This window comes from Onychomys torridus, chromosome 4 (assembly GCF_903995425.1).
Source record: "Onychomys torridus chromosome 4, mOncTor1.1, whole genome shotgun sequence".
NCBI classification, from domain to species: domain Eukaryota; kingdom Metazoa; phylum Chordata; class Mammalia; order Rodentia; family Cricetidae; genus Onychomys; species Onychomys torridus.
In genome coordinates, this window is record NC_050446.1 from 45,385,221 (window position 1) to 45,403,226 (window position 18,006).

An 18,006-nucleotide genomic window follows, 5' to 3' on the forward strand; every position below is an offset into this window, starting at 1 on the left:
CTATTGAGTTTTCCAGTTTTCTAGAAGATTCTAGATAGGCTATTTTGATCGAATCTGCAAATACAGGAAGGTTGTTCTTAACACTAACTTCTTGAGCAAAGGATTTAGAACACTTTCTTAGGCAAGAAATTCCCTGCTCCCCACCCCTCCACCCTCAACCACACTGAGTAGCTTTGAGCTTCATTTAATGAATTCAGCTTCTTTTCATAATAATAAAAAGTAGCAAAATTTTAAATGTGATTTTTTTTTCACTTACCTTATATTACTAAAAATGATGAACTTTTAAAATCAACATGTTTTCTCTGTCTCTGTATGCAGCTTGTGAATCTAGAGCAACATTATATACATTTTTTCCAAGTACCCAACTCAAAAGGACATATTCCTCTTCAGGGACATAGCAATATTTCTTTTAAAGGTTAAGATGTATAAACTACAGGCAGTAACTGATGGGGGAATTTTTCTCTTACAGCCTAAAGGCAAATTTCTTCAAAATCCTCAAATTCATCAATTCATTCATATTCTCTCCCCTCAGAAATTTATCATAAACTAGTATATTCATTATTCTCTATGGAAGGTACTTAGGTGCCAATTGCATGAAAATATACTAAAAATAATTGCTTTTGTCATCCTTATCCAACTATTAGAGGGACAAGTGATAGAAATCATTCATTGTTTTGCTAATTCTATAACAGTATTTTTAATGAGTGTCTACATCAAGTTATAGATAGGAAAGGATTTCTAGTGAATTAGCCAGCACTTGAACACAAAGAAGGAGTCTCCCACTACAGCACAGCACAGCCTTCCCTCTGAAATAAGGATTGCTTCAGCATCTGGGAGGAAAATTAAATCTAGCCTTCCCGTGGTTCCTTCTCATAGGCTTTGTGGAAGACTTAATTGAACCTGGCTCTCCCTCCTGGCTTTTTGACACAAAGCTCACTGTTTATTCCTTCTTGAGTAATTACAAGGAAGCTAGCGCATCCTTCAGACTGTATGTCACAGTCTTGTGCCTGGTTTTTTGTTGGTTTTCTCTTCCTTTTCTTTTCGTTTTTTCATTTTTGATCCCAGGTTCTCAGTGGATAAACTCTTACTTCCTGACTCTAATCTTCATCTATTGCTATAGCCCAATCTTATTCATGCTCTAAAATAAATGTCCATCTGATTATCACATGACTGTCACAACTATAACATTACTGTCTATCCTTTGGTTCAGAGCTGGTACCTCATGCTTGGGTTTCTGCCTGTAGCATGTCATACTTTTCATTGATAATTTAGGACTGGACTAACAGTATGGAACCCTAGCAGGTCTGAAGGGACTGGGGACATATTTTGCTAAGTACCCCAACTTCCCTTTGAACATAGTAGCAATAAGTCAGATCTACCCAAAAAATAAAAATGACTATTGCTTGCTATGTCAACACAGAGGATACAAGCCCATGCAGGATGGTCACAGAAAAGAGCCCACTTGAGTCCCATACTGCCTCTTTGTCTGGCTGGAGACTCTTCCTCTTCCCAGCATCCTCTCTGCCTGGAAATCCTGCCTAGCTATTGGACATTCAGCTCTTTATTAAACCAACCAGAGTGAAACTTCTTCACAGTGCACAAAAAGATTATTCCACAATATTTCCCCTTTTTTGTCTAAATAACAAGGAAAGGTTTTAACTCTAACACAGTAAAATGGTACACAATAAGAACCATTATCAAGAATTACATTTACAATGCCCAGTCCATTAGTATTTGGCAAATTTAGAGAAAATATTCCATTATCTAGCACATCTTGATGAGTGAAAGTTTTGTGCCTAATTTACTTTCTATCAAGACTAAGGAGAACTGCAACCATAACTACTTAGTCTTCAACTCCATCAAAAACCCCAGAAGGATATAATATTACCCGAGTAAACAGAAAGTGCAGTGCAAGCCACTTCCAAACCTATAGCAATGACTGATATCTGGCTGCCTGGACAGTCACCCAAGGTTCCTCTTCAACATTGGGACATCTATCTTCAGCCTACAGGCCTAGAACTTCTGGCTGACTTTTCTATGAAGCAGGAATTTTGAAGGACTGTTCTGTCTTACCTTGGCAAAGTTCAACAGTCTTTTTCCTTTTTGTCCTGCTTGTCAAGTTTGTACAGCTTACTGCCAGCAGTCAAGGCAAGGACAGTTTCTTGCCTAAATAGCTAGCCTTGCCACATTGAAAGCAAACTCCATATGGAGTTTCTTTGATGGCTATTATCCTTTTATGGAGTAAATTGGTGCTGCCAGGAACAGACATGTCTCACAGTCATGAAAAGCCTCAGATTATTAAACATTTTAAATGCCATATTCTGTAGATCTTTGAAGTGTTTGAAGGCCATCTAGCTATCTAAATATCTGTTTAGCCTTGAAAACATACATAAGTTTGATTATTATAGAACTACAGTCCTTAGTTATATATTACATTTTTTTTCTTTTTTTTTTTAATAGGTGGTGGTTGCTCACTTTATTTACTAATATTTTAGGTATGTTACTTACAGAAATTATCTAATCCATCATGTCCCATGTGATTTTTTTAAAGCTTCAAACTACTATAAAAGGACCAGAAAAAAAAAAAAAAAACATTGAGTAAAATATTCGTTTTGACTAGTATGATAAGAGTTTTGAATTACATAAATATACTAAGATGACACTGAAAATTCCATTCAACGTTAGTAGACGTGCTTTTAGCAAATGCAGAACTGACTTGATAGATACTCAAATTCACTGAAAATCTTTACAATCAAATATGGTGGTCTAGTACATGAACATGTTAGAGGAAAGCTATAAAAAATTTTTTCAGCCATGGGTTCCCCTGTCCTCCTCCCTCCTGCTCCCACCCCCACCTTCCCCCCAGCCCCTCCCCTTCATTACCATGTCCTCCAGAACCAAGACATCCCTGGGGATTCATTTAAACCTGGTGGATTCAGTACAGGCAGGTCCAGTCCCCTCCTTCCAGGCTGAGCATGTGTCCCTGTGCAAGCCCAAGATTCCAAACAGCCAGCTCATGCACCAAGTACACCTGGTCCCACAGCCTGGGAGCCTCCCAAACAGATCAAGCTATTCAATTGTCTCACTTATCCAGAGGGCCTGATCCAGCTGGGGGCTCCACAGCCGTTGGTTCATAATTCATGTGCTTCCATTCGATTGGCTGTTTGTCCCTATGCTTTTTGCAATCTTGGATTCAACAATTCACACTCTTGCAGTCCCTCCTCCTTCTCCACAGTTGGACACCTGGAGCTCCACCTGGGGCCTGGTCGAGGATCTCTGCATCCATTTCCATCAGTTATTGGATGAGAGTTCCAAGATGACTGCTAGGGTGTTTAGTCATCTGATCACCAGACTAGGTCAGATCAGGCCCTCCCTCAACCACTGCTAGCAGTCTACAGAGAATATATCATTGTGGATTTCTGGGGACCTCTCGAGCACTCTGCCTATTCCTGTTCTTACGTGGTGATCATTTATCATGGTCTGTTATTCCTCGTTCTCCCTTTCTGTTCTTGATCCAGCTGGGATCTCCTGCTACCTTAAGCTTTCTTTCCCTCAAATCTTGCCCTTCATTACTCCCACTGTCATCTAGGTTGTTCATGTAGATCTCATCCATTTCTCTATCATTGGGTGATCCCTGGGTCTTTCCTAGGGTCCCATTTTCTAGGTAGCCTCCCTGGAGTTGTGTAGCAGTCTAGTCATCTTTGTTTTACATCTAGTATCCTACTATGAGTGAGTACATACCATGTTTGTCCTTCTGAGTCTGGGTTCCCTCGATCAGGATGATATTTTCTAGGTCCATCCATTTGCCTGCAAATCTCATGATGTCATTGTTTTTCTCTGCTGAGTAGTACTCCATTGTGTATATGTACCATATTTTCTTTATCCATTCTTCAGTTGAAGGGCATCTAGGTTGCTTCCAGGTTCTGGCTATTACAAACAATGCTGATATGAACATAGTTGAGCAAATGCCCTTGTGGTATGATTGAGCATTCTTTGGGTATATGTCCAAGAGTGCTACAGCTGGGTCTTGGGGGAGATGGATTCCCAATTTTCTAAAGAAGCACCATATTGATTTCCAAAGTGGCTGTACAAGCTTGCATTCCCACCAGCAGTAGAGGAGAGTTCCCCTTGCTCCACATCCTCTCCAGCATAAGCTGTCTTATGTGTTTTTGATCTTAGCTACTATGACAGGTGTAAGGTGGTATCTCAGAGTCGTTTTGATTTGCATTTCCAGGATAATTAGGGATGTTGAGCAATTCCTTAAATGTCTTTCAGCCATTTGAACTTCCTCTGTTGAGAATTCTCTGTTTAGTTCTATAGCCCATTTCTTAATTGGACTGTTGGGCATTTTGATGTCTAATTTCTTGAGTTCTTTATATATTCTGGATATCAGCCCTCTGTCAGATGTGGGGTTGGTGAAGACCTTTGAAGACCCTGACATTAACCCGCACACCTATGAACATATAATTTTTGACAAAGAAGCCAAAACTGTACAATGGAAAAAAGAAAGCATCTTCAACAAATGGTGCTGGCATAACTGGATGTCAATGTGTAGAAGGCTACGAATAGATCCATATCTGTCACCATGCACAAAACTTAAGTCCAAGTGGATCAAAGACCTCAACATAAATCCAGTTACTCTGAACCTGATAGAAGAGAAACTAGGGAGTACTCTTGAACATATTGGCACTGGAGATCACTTTCTAAATATAACACCAGTAGCACAGACACTGAGAGAAACAATCAATCAATGGGACCTCTTGAAACTGAGAAGCTTTTGTAGAGCAAAGGACACGGTCAACAAGACAAAGCGGCAACATACAGAATACATTACATTTTTAAATGAGCTACATAAGCACAATACAGGAGCCCAAACAAGAGTAGAAATGTACATTCAGTATAGCAAAAATGACTTTAAATTTGTATCACTTTATTAAAATTGAAGGCTGATAGTTGCACTTTTAGCTTAAAAGCAGATTCAGTAATCTATCCTGTTATTGTATCATTTCTATATCCCCTCTTTTTCTTTTCAGAATGAGATCCCTGAATTTTATCCTTTTGTTCATCTTTTCTCCTGATCACTACCAAGAACAACTTGTAACCAGCCTCCATAAATGATTAATCCACAAATATCCATAACCCATTGAAGGTCCAAAAACAAAACAAAACAAACAAACAAAAAACCACTCACCTCATCTCTTGGAAACTTGGCTGTCATGTTCTCTAGATTGCTTTCTGTTATCTGGGGGCACTGGCATCTTCGAGGGACCCTGAGAAAATTAGGATAATGGTTAAGCCCAGGCTAGAATAGTCTGTGAGGTTGGACCATTTCTGCCAGCAGCCTTGAAGCTGTTCTGAATGCAGAACTCTGAGGAAACTGCAACAGAGCTGAATCATCTGGTCCACCCGCTTTCACTGGTGTCTGGTCCCCTGGCTCTGAAAACACATAAACTTTCAAAAGTAACATACATACCTGCATTCACACAAGTATGGACTGTTTGTTGCACACAAGCCAACCAAAGATGATTTTTGTCTTACATTTGCACAGGTAAAATACATGTCACCTGCCTTGTCATTTGTCTACATTTACTGCTTTATATCTGTAGCCAGGATTTTCAAGGAGTCTTCCCCAATCAAACCTGATCCTCTTCAACCTTGAACAAATCCACAGCCTTTCATTTTCTGTGGAAACAAAGGCATAACCTCTTACCCAAAGGAACATTTTTTTGCTTCCATTTTGAAGTTAAGAAAATTTTAAACTATATAGGTTGGTTTAATTTAGCAGTTTCCTTAATTCATTGTCTCTCAGTATCTATTGTTTGCTCATCAGCAATTTAAAAAAAATTAAGTCAATACAACACCATACAGAATCCAGACTCCCTGTGAGTTTCCTATCTCTATGTGGATTAGTCTTTTATTATTGTTATTATTTTAGTTCTCTCTTTAAAGACTTTATTATTTTTGAACTATTTTTTGTGACTGTCTATACCTTTTCTTTTTTTTTTAAGCCTATGCACATTGTCAAACACACTATAACCTGTTCAGAAGTCTTTTTTTTTTTTTCATCTGAACCTGCTTACTGTGTCTCTGTAACCTTTTCTGTCTGTATGAGCAAAATCTTAAACCACTGTGCAGATTAGCTCATGGATTGCTGGTAGCTCAAGCCCACAGGCAGTGGCTGGGAGATATGTTTCTGAACTGTGGCTGAATAGAACCTGCAGTACCAGGAGTCAAATTTGGTTCTGTTTTTGTGTGTTTGGGACCTTTTTTAAAGCCTTCTCCTGTCTTACATGGAAATGCATGCCTAGATGTTGAATGTCATTTATAAGTGGATTTTTCTCTGTCCCACCAGCCAGCTCCCAAATAAATGTCATGGGGACTTCTTATTAACTATGAAAGCTCAGCCAATAGCTTAGGCTTATTTCTAACTTGCTCTTATAACTTAAATTAACCCATTTCTATTAATCTATGTGCTACCACATGGCTCTGGCTGTCATCTTCTCCTGCATGCCCTGCTTTCTCTGTGTCTGGGTGGCAACTCTGCCCTTCTTCTCTCCAGTATCCTCTCTGCCTGGAAATTCTGCCTACCTATTGATTGTTCAGTTCTTTATTAAACCAACCAGAGAAACACTTCTTCAAAGTATACAAAAAGATTATTCCACAACATAGATACGTGGATAAACAAAATGCATTATGTACATTAGTATATTAGGGTATTAGTCTTCCTTAAAAATGAAGGGATTTTGCTGGGCACAGTGGTAATAATTCTGGAATTTGAGAGGACAAGCCAAGAGGATGTTGGGTTTGAGGTTAGCCTAGGCTCTACGATTGTTTTCAAATCATCTACATCTTGGATGAATCCTGAAGTCATTAAGACAAATGAAATAATCCAGACACAAAATATAACTATTGTGTGATCCCATTATTTGAAGTGCCTAGAAATACAGACAGTAGGACAGGAGTTGCCATGGAGCTGGAGGAAGAGAACTTAGTGTTTAGCCCTATAGGGGCTCAAATTGGGGAGATGGAGATGTTCTGGATAAGGATGGTGGTGACGGCTGAAAGATAAATGCACCTAAAGTTACCAAATTTGCAGAACTGTGAATGAACATGGTAAATTTTATTATGTTTTTTTTTTATGATAAAAATCTGTAAATGACTGAAACTTTCCCTCAGGTTGAGATTCCATGGGTTTAGGTGACCTGTCTTAGTTACCTTTCCAACTGCTATAATAAAATACTTTGACAGAAACAAGGAAGGGAGGAAGGGTTTATTTCCATTCAAGGTTACAGTCCCCAAGGGAAAATCACAGTAGCAGGATCCTGAAGCAGCCGATCACATGGCATCCACTGTCAAGAAACAGAGAGCAACAAGTGCTGGTGCTCAGCAAACTTTCTTCTTTTTATACATTCCAAAACCCAAGCCCAGAGAATAGTGACACACACTTCAGGTGTGGGTATTTTCACCTCAATTAACATAATCAATATAATCCCTTGAGGGCAAGTCCAAAGGCTAGATCATCCCTGATGGTTGTGCCTGGAGGTTTGTTTCCCAAGGATTCCAGATCCTGTCAAGTTGGCAACACTAACCATCCTATGGGTCCAGGAATCTGCTGTTTAATATTAGGTCTGAGAGATTAAGAGACATACATTGCAGGACAAACACCTCTATCTTACCTCTAGATATCTCGCCTTTGGAACAAAGTCTTTTGGGGTACTGTTTTTGCTAATGGGAGGATTTTCCAGCTAACCCTATACTGGAAGCATCTCCTAACCCATACATGACTGTTCAAAACATCTCTCTGACTACAAGATAGCTAAGCAGCAGCCTGTATGCAGGGCTCTGCTCACAATGTGAAGACAGCCATGTGGGAGTTTCCCTTCCTGCAATTCTTGTGCTGTGCTGTGTGTGTGTGTGTGTGTGTGTGTGTGTGTGTGTGTGTGTGTGTTTTGTAATAAATGTTGGAGGCAGAAACAGAGCAATGTAAACAGAGATGATGGTTGTGTGTATGTGTGTGTGGCTGCAACAGAATGCCTGAATTTATGGCTTGAACTTTGCACAATTATTGACTGGCTGAGAGCTCTCTCCAATGAGTATTAATTAGTACAAGACAGGAAGCAGCCAGCAAGGGAGAGAATAGGATATAGATGAGGATAATGGGAGTTAGAGACATGGAAACAAGATAACAAATGTGAACAAGAATCTGAATTAGGAGCCAAATGACTTCACTGTGGAGACTGCAGGGTTGCTCCTCCGCAGCCTGAACTAGTGTATCACATCAATCTACTGCACAGTATACTTACCACTGTGAAGATTTCCAGGAACTGAAAATTACAGGATAAAATATATTTGGCTCCTGCCATTCCAAATAGTAATTTAGGGGGAAGGGTTGTCCCATGGTTTGAATCTGAAAAGTCCCCACTGGCTCATGTGCTGAATGCTTGAAGCCAAGCTGGTCGTACTATTTTGGGAGGTGGTATAGACTTTGGGAGGTGGGCCCAGCTGGATGAAGAAGGTCACTTCAGAGATTATATCTGGTCCTGAGTCCCTTCATGTCTCTTGTTCTGTCTCCTGTCCTTTGTAAGGCAAGCAGCCTTCTCCTTGACATGCTTCCACAACCGTGATGGATTTGCTTCACCATGGGGCCAGAAGCAACACAGTCAGCTGTAATATGCAGAAATCTCTGAACCTGGGCCCAAAACTCTTGCTCTTTTTTAAAAAGTTATGTCAGGTGCTCTATCATAGGGTTGAGCAAGCAAATAGAGACTCTCCTTAGAAAAAGCTGGAAAGGCAAGAATCAAAATGATGGAAGACAATTGAAATAGAAATTACATGCCAATAAAGGAAGGTGAATTTCAAAATGTGTTTAAATGAAATGCAGTATGAGATGATGTAATGGCTAGTTTATGTATGAAGTTGGGGTAGGCTATGGGACACCCAGATATTTGGTTAAACATAGTTCTAAATGTTTCTGTGAAGGTGTTTTTAATGACATTCATATTTGCGTCAGAAGACCTTGGGTTGCATTTGGGTTCCATCTGTACTATTAGGTTTTTCTGGTTCTGTAGCAACCCATTGTCCTGTGGACTTGATTGGAAACACAGCCACACTTGAGTCTTCAGACAGCCAGTAAGGCCTGCAGACCTTGGACATCATAACCACGTGAGGCAATTCCTTACTAAAGCTGTTTGCATGTACACACAGAAACAGGTTAGTGGCTATTTCTCTGGAGAACCCTGACTAAGTACAAGTGGTTGGTAGATAATGAGATGGACAAATGTTCGTCGTAAGTTGAGAGGCATTAAAGGAATGATTATTATAGCCTCCAGTGAGTCTAGCCTTCGGTCATGCTGGCAGAGGCTGGGCCAGACAAGAAAGACACTTGCAGACAGTTCTGATCATTAGAGTCTTCAGTTAGGCTGCAGCCACTTAATTATAGGGAAGACTGTCTAAAAGGTTTATATTGCGTTTTTTCAGTTTTTATCGGTAATGCATCTTGAAAGGTCTGTTCACTGCTGAGGATGAGAGGTTTCCAATTCACACTTGTGGGTTTTAAGGAAACTGTAAATCATTAATTCCAAAGAATACTGTCATCTTTTGTGCTTTTATAAAACACAGCATTTTTATAAATTCATGCAACTGCTACTAAGAAAGCATAGCTGAATTGGTGAGGATCTTTCATGCATTTGAAAGTTCTAGCACATACAATTACCTAGATATCTGATTGGGTGGAAGAGGCAAGCACAGATGTTTAAGAGTTTTTAAGCCATAGTGATTGCAGCACTCTAAGCTGTCAAGATAGATAGTTACTATTAGTGTAAAAAATATCATTAAGTATCATTGTATGAAGTTTTAGGAGTCAAAATTCTTAAGAAAAAAATACTTTCAAAAAATAGATCTCAACTCTTATAAGGTAAATAAGAATTTTAAAGGTGTACTTGTATCATAATTGTCAATGATTTATAAAAGGGTTCCTTAGAATTAATTCTGTCATATTTACAGTTTTCATGGTTTCTGCTCCTTTACTGAATCATGCGGTGACCCTTCAAAAGGTTAACTTGACTTTGTGTTTCTTGTAGGCCACTAGAGTCAGTGAGATTTGTTTGCTTGAAACAACCAAGGATATGTTTATGAGGTGTGGTGATATTGTGTTCCCCAAAATATTGTGCATCCTAATAAACTTATCTGGGGTCAGAGCACAGAACAGCCACTAGATACAGAGGCCAGAAAATGGTAGCACTCATGCCTTTAATCCTAGCATTCCAGAGGCAGAAATCCATCTGGATCTCTGTGAGTTCAAGGCCACCCTGGAAACAGCCAGGCACCGTGACAAGAGCCTTTAATCCCAGGAAGTGATGGCAGAAAGGTATATAAGGTGTGAGGACTAGGAATTAAAGAGGGATTAAGCTTTTAGGCTTTTAGCAGCAGTTCAGCTGAGAGCCATTTAGATGAGGACTCAAGAGTCTTCCAGCCTGAGGAAACAGGATCAGCTGAGACACTGGCGAGGTGAGGTAGCTGTGGCCTGTTCTGCTTCTCTGATCTTCCAGCATTCACCCCAATACCTGGCTCCAGGTTTGTTTTTATTAATAAGACCCTTTAAGATTCATGCTACAATGAGGGCAATTATTTAATAGTCAAACAGGTCCGTATCTGGTTACTGAGGCACGATTGTTTTTGTATGTATAAATTCATTGAGCAAGGGATTCGTGGGGCCCTTAGGAAAGAGAAGTAAAGAGTACTGACATCACAAAATGCTGGTGCTTGCCTGATGCTGTTATTTACAAATGTATTTCTTAGTCTTTACTCTCTGTTGTCCTTCTGACCTGAGGACTTGGGAACATCACAAAATCTGCTTTGGGGAAGGACGTAGTGATCCTAACAACATGGTGCACGGCGGCTGTGCTGCACAGTCTTCCTTCACCTTCCTCACTGTCATCTATGTATTTAAATTCCCTTATTTATCCCACAAATACAAAAACAGTTTGTTGAGTATCAGGTGCTGGCTGGGCGGTGGTGGCGCACGCCTTTAATCCCAGCACTCGGGAGGCAGAGGCAGGTGGATCTCTGTGAGTTCGAGGCCAGCTTGGACTACAGAGTGAGTTCCAGGAAAGGTGCCAAAGCTACAGAGAAATGCTGTCTCAAAAAAAAAAAAAAAAAAAAAAAAAAAAAAAAAAAAAAAAAAAAAAAAAACACCCAAAAACCAAAACAAAAAGCACAGACAAAACAAGACAAAACAAACAAACAAACAAACAAACAAAAAAGAGTGTCAGGTGCTAGAGAGACATTGGTGAGAGAAAACCCATGTGTATGTTCTCATGGAGCACATGGTCTATTAAAGGTAAATGTTCCTAATTTAATAATAAATCAATATAGATTTAGAAGTAGGATCAGTGCCCTTGGGGTAAAATGCACAGCTTTATGAAAGGGATATTTGTCCTAGTCATAGAGGAGGTGACCATTGAATTGACAAAAGTCACTGCCTGAAGAAATGGATGGTGAGGAGAAAATGGAAAGGGGGCGGTGTTGAGAAAGAACTGGTCCTCTTAAGAACTAGAAGAAAGCTAGTGTGTCTTCAGCACTAGACCAATGGGGTAGGGCTGTTGTGTCTGTTAATCCCACCTTCCAGATGAAGAAAGCAAAGAACAGAAATATGCTAAGACAGCCAGGCATCAGCAGAGGCAGATGTTGAACACTGCCATTCTCATTTCCTACTTCCTGCTCCTCCCTAGAGAGCCTGATGCTTTCTTTCCTCAAGTCAAATTTTTCACTGTATTCACTGAGCATACAAGTGTGATGTTGGAACACAGACCAAGAATGGAGTCCTGTGAGGAGATTTCTGAGTGCTTGTGAGAAAACCCTGAAAAACCAAGACAAGAGTCCTGTGACCTCAGTTACCTCAAAAACACAGACTTGTTCTCAGATCATGCTATCATGCCCCTCCCAGGCTAGTGAGTAGGAGTGAGTTTACTTCAGATTATTTATTACAGTTGGCTATTGTTGTATATGACTCTATGAAGAAGCATGTTTTGCTGCTTGGAGCTTGTCTGCCATGCGTGGCTTGCTCTTGTGAGTGTACTCTTGACTCATGTGACTCCTCTTAACTCTCAGCATATACATTGTTGGATGCTGCGAATAAAGTTGGCTATTGCATGAGACTTTAGTCTGCCTCATTTATTGCCTCCATTCTGCCAGGTTCTACTGCCTCTAGACTGGTGAACAGTGCAGCCTGGCTCCTGAAGGGAAAAATACGTCAAGACAAGAAGCTGATTTGATGTCAGATAAAGCAGGGAGGAGGTACAGAAAGACATAAGCTAGGAACTTAAGGTCAGGGAGCTGAACATCTGAGGAAGGCCTGAGGAAGGGCGCAGCAAACTGAAGCAACAGAAGATGGTGAGGGTGGGATTCTAGTTCCAGGGTTTACCTGTTACTAGGTCTCCTCATAGCAAAAGATAATCTAGTGTGCCTCCTCTCCTGGTCCTTAGGGCTAGGATCTACGTTCAGCTAAATAAGGCGGTTTCACTTTTATCTTCTCAACATAGGAGGATTGAGGGGACTCAGCGCTCCTCAAATCCCCAGTGGCCCATAGAGTGGTAGTACGTCTGAGTGTGTGGCAAAATATACGGTTTGACAAAGTGAAACCAAACCCTGAGGTTCTTTGCTTCCCAGGCAAGAATGTTTTGTACCTAAAACCCTTTCCAGAAATTCCTACAGGCCAAGGAAAGACCGCATGCATCAAGATGCAATGTTTGTATATATAAAGGGTACACTAATGTTAGCGTTTTCAGAAGAAAGGCAAAGCTCAGAGGATTAATGCAGACAGATGTGGATGGTTCAAGGATGTTGTCCTCTTTGCCATTCTGGATGGTTTCATCTGCCTCTGCTTTTGGCAGCCTTTTGCTACAACCCAAGGTCCTGATGGGTTCAGTGTCTCTCTTAGGACTTATGTGTCCCCTCAATGGACACAGAATAACATTATTCATGTTCTTATTCCAATATTAAACCTATAGGCTTTGAAGAATGTGGAGCCCTTTGGCTTAGGTCCACAAGTGTGGGCATTAGGACTAGTAGTCACTAGTAGTATAACATAGAAGAAACTGAGAAGCAATAAAGGATGGCCCACAAGTCTCTGGTGCTCATCCCTGCAGCTACCAGCATGCTAGTTCACAGAAGACAGTATCGCCTCTATCATTATATCCTACTTACATGTACTACTTGCAGTAGGTAATATTTACATAATTCGGATATATCTTTGTAGGGATGGCTGTCTGCACTTTACTCCTGAAGCACCACCCCTAGCAGTCAGCAGGTAGCTGCTAGGTACCTGCCCTGCTCCCCAGGATGCTTACTCTCTTGGTTACTTTGTGGTCTTGGATGCTGGATGCTGGTACTACAGATCAAGGCAGAGTTCTCCAGAGAACCACATAGGACCATGCATCACCCCTCCTGGACCCTGAGACCAACTCCCTTTTGCTTGTTGTAACCCAAAATAAACCCCTTTGGTTATCAGATAAACTCTGTGGAATTGCCACTTTATCTATCGCTTTATAGCTTTATTAATATATGGATTTGCCTTTATTAAAATCTCTGACAAAGCACAAAAGATAGAGGACTGTGGATTTTATTAAACTGAATAACTCAAAATTGTAATATGAAATAATTTGAAAAGAGACAGATGTGAGATGTCAAATAGCCTACCTGCTATAATAGATAAGCCGACAAGCATTTGGCATAAGTGCTCAGTCCACACTGAATGTATTAAGTTCTAGAAGAACAAAACTAAACACAAAAGCAGTAAGAACAACACAAAGTTCTGGGTAGTCAGCGTTGGAATGGATGGTGAGAGGAAAAAATCATGTCCGTAATTCAGAATCCTCTGCAGGACACTTAGAACTAGTTTGTGAAGCTAGCACCTGAATTAGGAAACAGCCACATTGAATTGCAAAGTGAAATACAGCAAGAGTATTCCCACCAATCATGAAATGCTTAAGGGATATACGATACATTCACTAAGTTCAGTATGGCTCTTATGTACCAGGCTTTGTCTTTGGAGCCACCAACCAGCTCCCAAATCATGACACAGAGGTTCATTATTAATTTTGAATGTTCGACCTTATCTTAGCTCTTTTCTGACTAATTTTAACTCAATCTGTTTTTCTTTATCTATGTTTTGCCTCGGGGGTTTTTACCTTTTCTTACTTCTTGCTGTCTCTATGGCTGCCCTGGGCATCTTCCTGTTCTTCTCCTTTTTCTTTTGTTCTTTCTCATTCCTCTTTTTGAGCCTAGATTTCTCCTCCTATTTATTCTCTCTGCCCACCAGCCCTGCTTATCCTTTCTCTGACTAGCTATTAGCTTGTTCAGCTCTTTATTAGACTAATCAGGTACCTTGGGCAGGCAAGGTTAAACAGCAACATCTTTACATAATTAAACACACATCCTTATATCATTAAACACATGCAGCATAAACAAATGTAACACACCTTTGTACAGTTAAGGTAATATTCTGCAGCATAAACAAATGTAACACAGTCTTTGCCTAGTTAAAATAGTATTCCACAATGCTCTTAGATGGGAAAGATCTAGTTCATACACAGTGTTCTTCTTCTCTTTGGGGTTCCATTTGATGTTACCCGCTCTAGTGTATAATTGGAACTGGGGCAATCAGTACAAAGCTTTATTTATATCGTGCTTCTCCACATAAAAACACCTATGAGAAAGTGTAATTCTCTGAGTCACTCAGACTCACAATAACTAACAATAATTTTTTACTTAAACACTCGATGGCTTCTCTTGGCATAGTGAGTGGCCAGAATCACTATTATACTTCATTGAGTCAGCTCAGGATTATTTGAACACACATGTTATGATACTGTGATAACCAATCAATAACCACAGAGCTCACTAAGCCTTAACTACTAAATTACCCAGACTCACAATAACTGACTAGAACAATTACAGCATTATGCTATTATAAAGTTATCAAACTATTATCTTTTTAGCTCTCATTTTTTTCTATTGTGTTTCAGTAGACATTCCCCCCACCTTTTCTCATTAAGTGTAGTACTGTCATTCTCTTCTTAAAGGAAACACTTCTTTGGCATCTCTTGGCATACTGGGTTGCCAGCATCATTATAGTATCTTTGGTGACATTGTTGAGTCAACAAAGGAGTAGTTGAACATAAGCACTATGATACTGTGACAGGCAACGGATAGTGCAGATGGCTACTATATTGCAAATTAATGGGTCACATCTATAGTAGAGAGATGCTGACAAAGAAGTTTCATGTCCAGATGGGACGTAGCAGGACAGCAAGTGGTCTCACCACACTACTTAAAGTGACAAGATTTAAGATTTAAGAATTGTTTACTTCTAGAATTTTCCTTTTATTATTTTCAGACTGCAGATAACCTTACCCCTCATGGGTAAGGGAAACTAACTACTGTATATATTTCTGTACATGTAGAAAAAATACTTAGGGTTATATCTCAACTTGGAAGGTAGATCAGGGAAGACTTTTATTTTGTACTTCTCTATTTTCTTCACTTATAAAAAACAGCATTCATGTCTTAAACGTTATCAATATTAGTTATCATCATAACTTTAGGTAAGCATTTCCTCTCACTAGCTCTGCAGTAGGGGGCAAACCTTGATACTTCCATCTCTCTTATTTCTGCACTGACCCCTTGTACAACAGTCTGTACAAATGAGATGTGCAAATGGGTTCTAGCAGTTTGCAAGGATTCTGAGCAAATTACATCCTTTCTTTTGTCCTTTGCTAGAAACGACAGTCTGAGTGAGTCTGGAAGGGGCTGCCGTGGAGGGTGGAGGGATGATTCTGGAGTGCTTAACAACAGTCCTCACTTGCACAAGTAGGAAGCTGGTGCCAGCTCTGACAGAACAGCTCCTCTTCCCTACAATTTCCCTTTTGTCCTCACCCCCATCCTTTATCTACCAGACTCCTTAGTATTTATTTTAACCCAACATTATCTCTCCAAAATGCCCAGAAGTTATTGTGATGCTTCAGGGTAGGAACAGCCTTCATTCTGATGTTCCCTTCAGTCCGCACACTAGTTAATGGTGACTGCCTGACACGTTAGCATCTGAAGACAGACACTCCGGTTTGCCATTTCTCTCCCAGTTCTCAACACAAGATGCCCATCATGTGGAAATTGATAATAGATGCTCAATGATTCCGTAAACCTGATCTTGGTCCTTTCTATAATGTGATGTTGTCCCTGTCATAAAAATCACAGATAATTGTGACAAAAAAAAACATTTTCAAGAAAATAATACACAAGAAAGATTTCACTTGCCCTGGCTTACTGTCAAAAAAATATGCCTATCTATTTTAAAGTTCACAGAAAATGTTTGATTACATGTAGAAGGAGGAATACCTTGCTTGTGTACATACTTAATTCAAGTACCCTAAATCAAACTTTTCTTGCTCTAAGTCCTGGCTACTTTAAATCACACCAGCCTCAGGACTCTAGTATTTAGTAATCATTCTAAGTGTTCCTCGTTAATCTTTTCTCAGTGTAAAAAGCATTGAGCTGATGCTAGAACCCAACAATCCAGTAACCAAAATCCATGTGGATGCCTCCTATCGAGCTGCCTATGGAAGGGATCTGCGCGGAGAAGAGTCAGGCAAGCGCATGTTGCTGTTAGCACCTGTGTCATCCCCAGCCTCCCATACAGATGCACACAGGTGAGACACCGGGGCCATATGAAGAATGTTTTGGAAGCTTCTTTCCAAACCAGCTGCAGATTCTCTGTGCTCTGTATTTTCCCAATCCTAGGCTAAGGAGGAGTTTCTCAATGAGACAGCCTGTTCCAGCCACCGCCACCACTGGCCTGCAATACCTCCTCTTTAGAAATCAAGAAGCTGGGCTTGGGAATGTGGGTGAGCAGCCTTGGTGCCAGAGAAGTGAGGAGCACTTGATTCCTGGCCTTTAAATTCAGGTTCCTGGAGAGAAACTCCACCATAACTTAGCCATCTGTAATGTACCCTCCCTACAGCTGACCCTGGAATTGCTTGATTTTATTGCCATTATAATTAGTCATTCCCATTTATTTTTTCTCGTTTGATTTTAATTGCTATAAAATGCAATACAAATTATGCACATCATTCAATGTACCATATTAACTAGGATTTCATTTCATTTTAACAAGATTTTATTCATTTACCATTGCATGTCATTATTCGTGTGTGTCAGTTATATAAAAATTTAATGGGGAAAAGCCACTTTCAGAAGCTAAATCAAAGTAGAGGGCCGTAGAAGGGACTATAGATAGGAAACCGATTTTCATTTGTCTATGTAAACCATTCAATGTTTTTTAAGACAGAGTTCCTCTGTGTAGCTTTGGAATCTGCCCTGGAACTCACTCTGTAGACCAGGCTGGCCTTGAACTCACAGAGATCCACCTGCCTCTGCCTTCCAAGTGCTGGGATTAAAGGCGTGCGTCACCATTGCCCGCCTTGATTTTTTTTTGGGGGGGGTGGGTTTCGAGACAGGGTTTCTCTGTGTAGTTTTGGCCTTTCCTGGAACACACTTTAGAGACCAGGCTGGCCTCGAACTCACAGAGATCCACCTGGCTCTGCCTCTGGAGTGCTGGGATTAAAGGCGTGCACCACCACTGCCCATCCTTTTTTTAAAAGTCATCTTTCTGATCACTTTTTTCTGCCTCTCCATGCAGAGTTGCTCTTCCATGGTAGGATTCAAGGCTTATGTAGTCTGATTTCTAATTTCCTCTCAAAAGAATTTGGCTAATCTGGCTTAGGTGACTATTCTGATCTAACCAGCTATTGTTAGTTTGTGGGAGATGTAGACCAGAAAAAGCAGGAAGAATTTGCAGGGTGGTTAGGTGGGATGGCATTGAGGAAACTATCTCTTTGAGCCTTTCTGTAGAGCAGAGGCAATGATGTACAGATTTTGTTCCATAGGGTCGCAATGAATGATTGCAGAGACCTGGAATGAACAAAATATTTGCCTTTATTAGTATTGCATCTT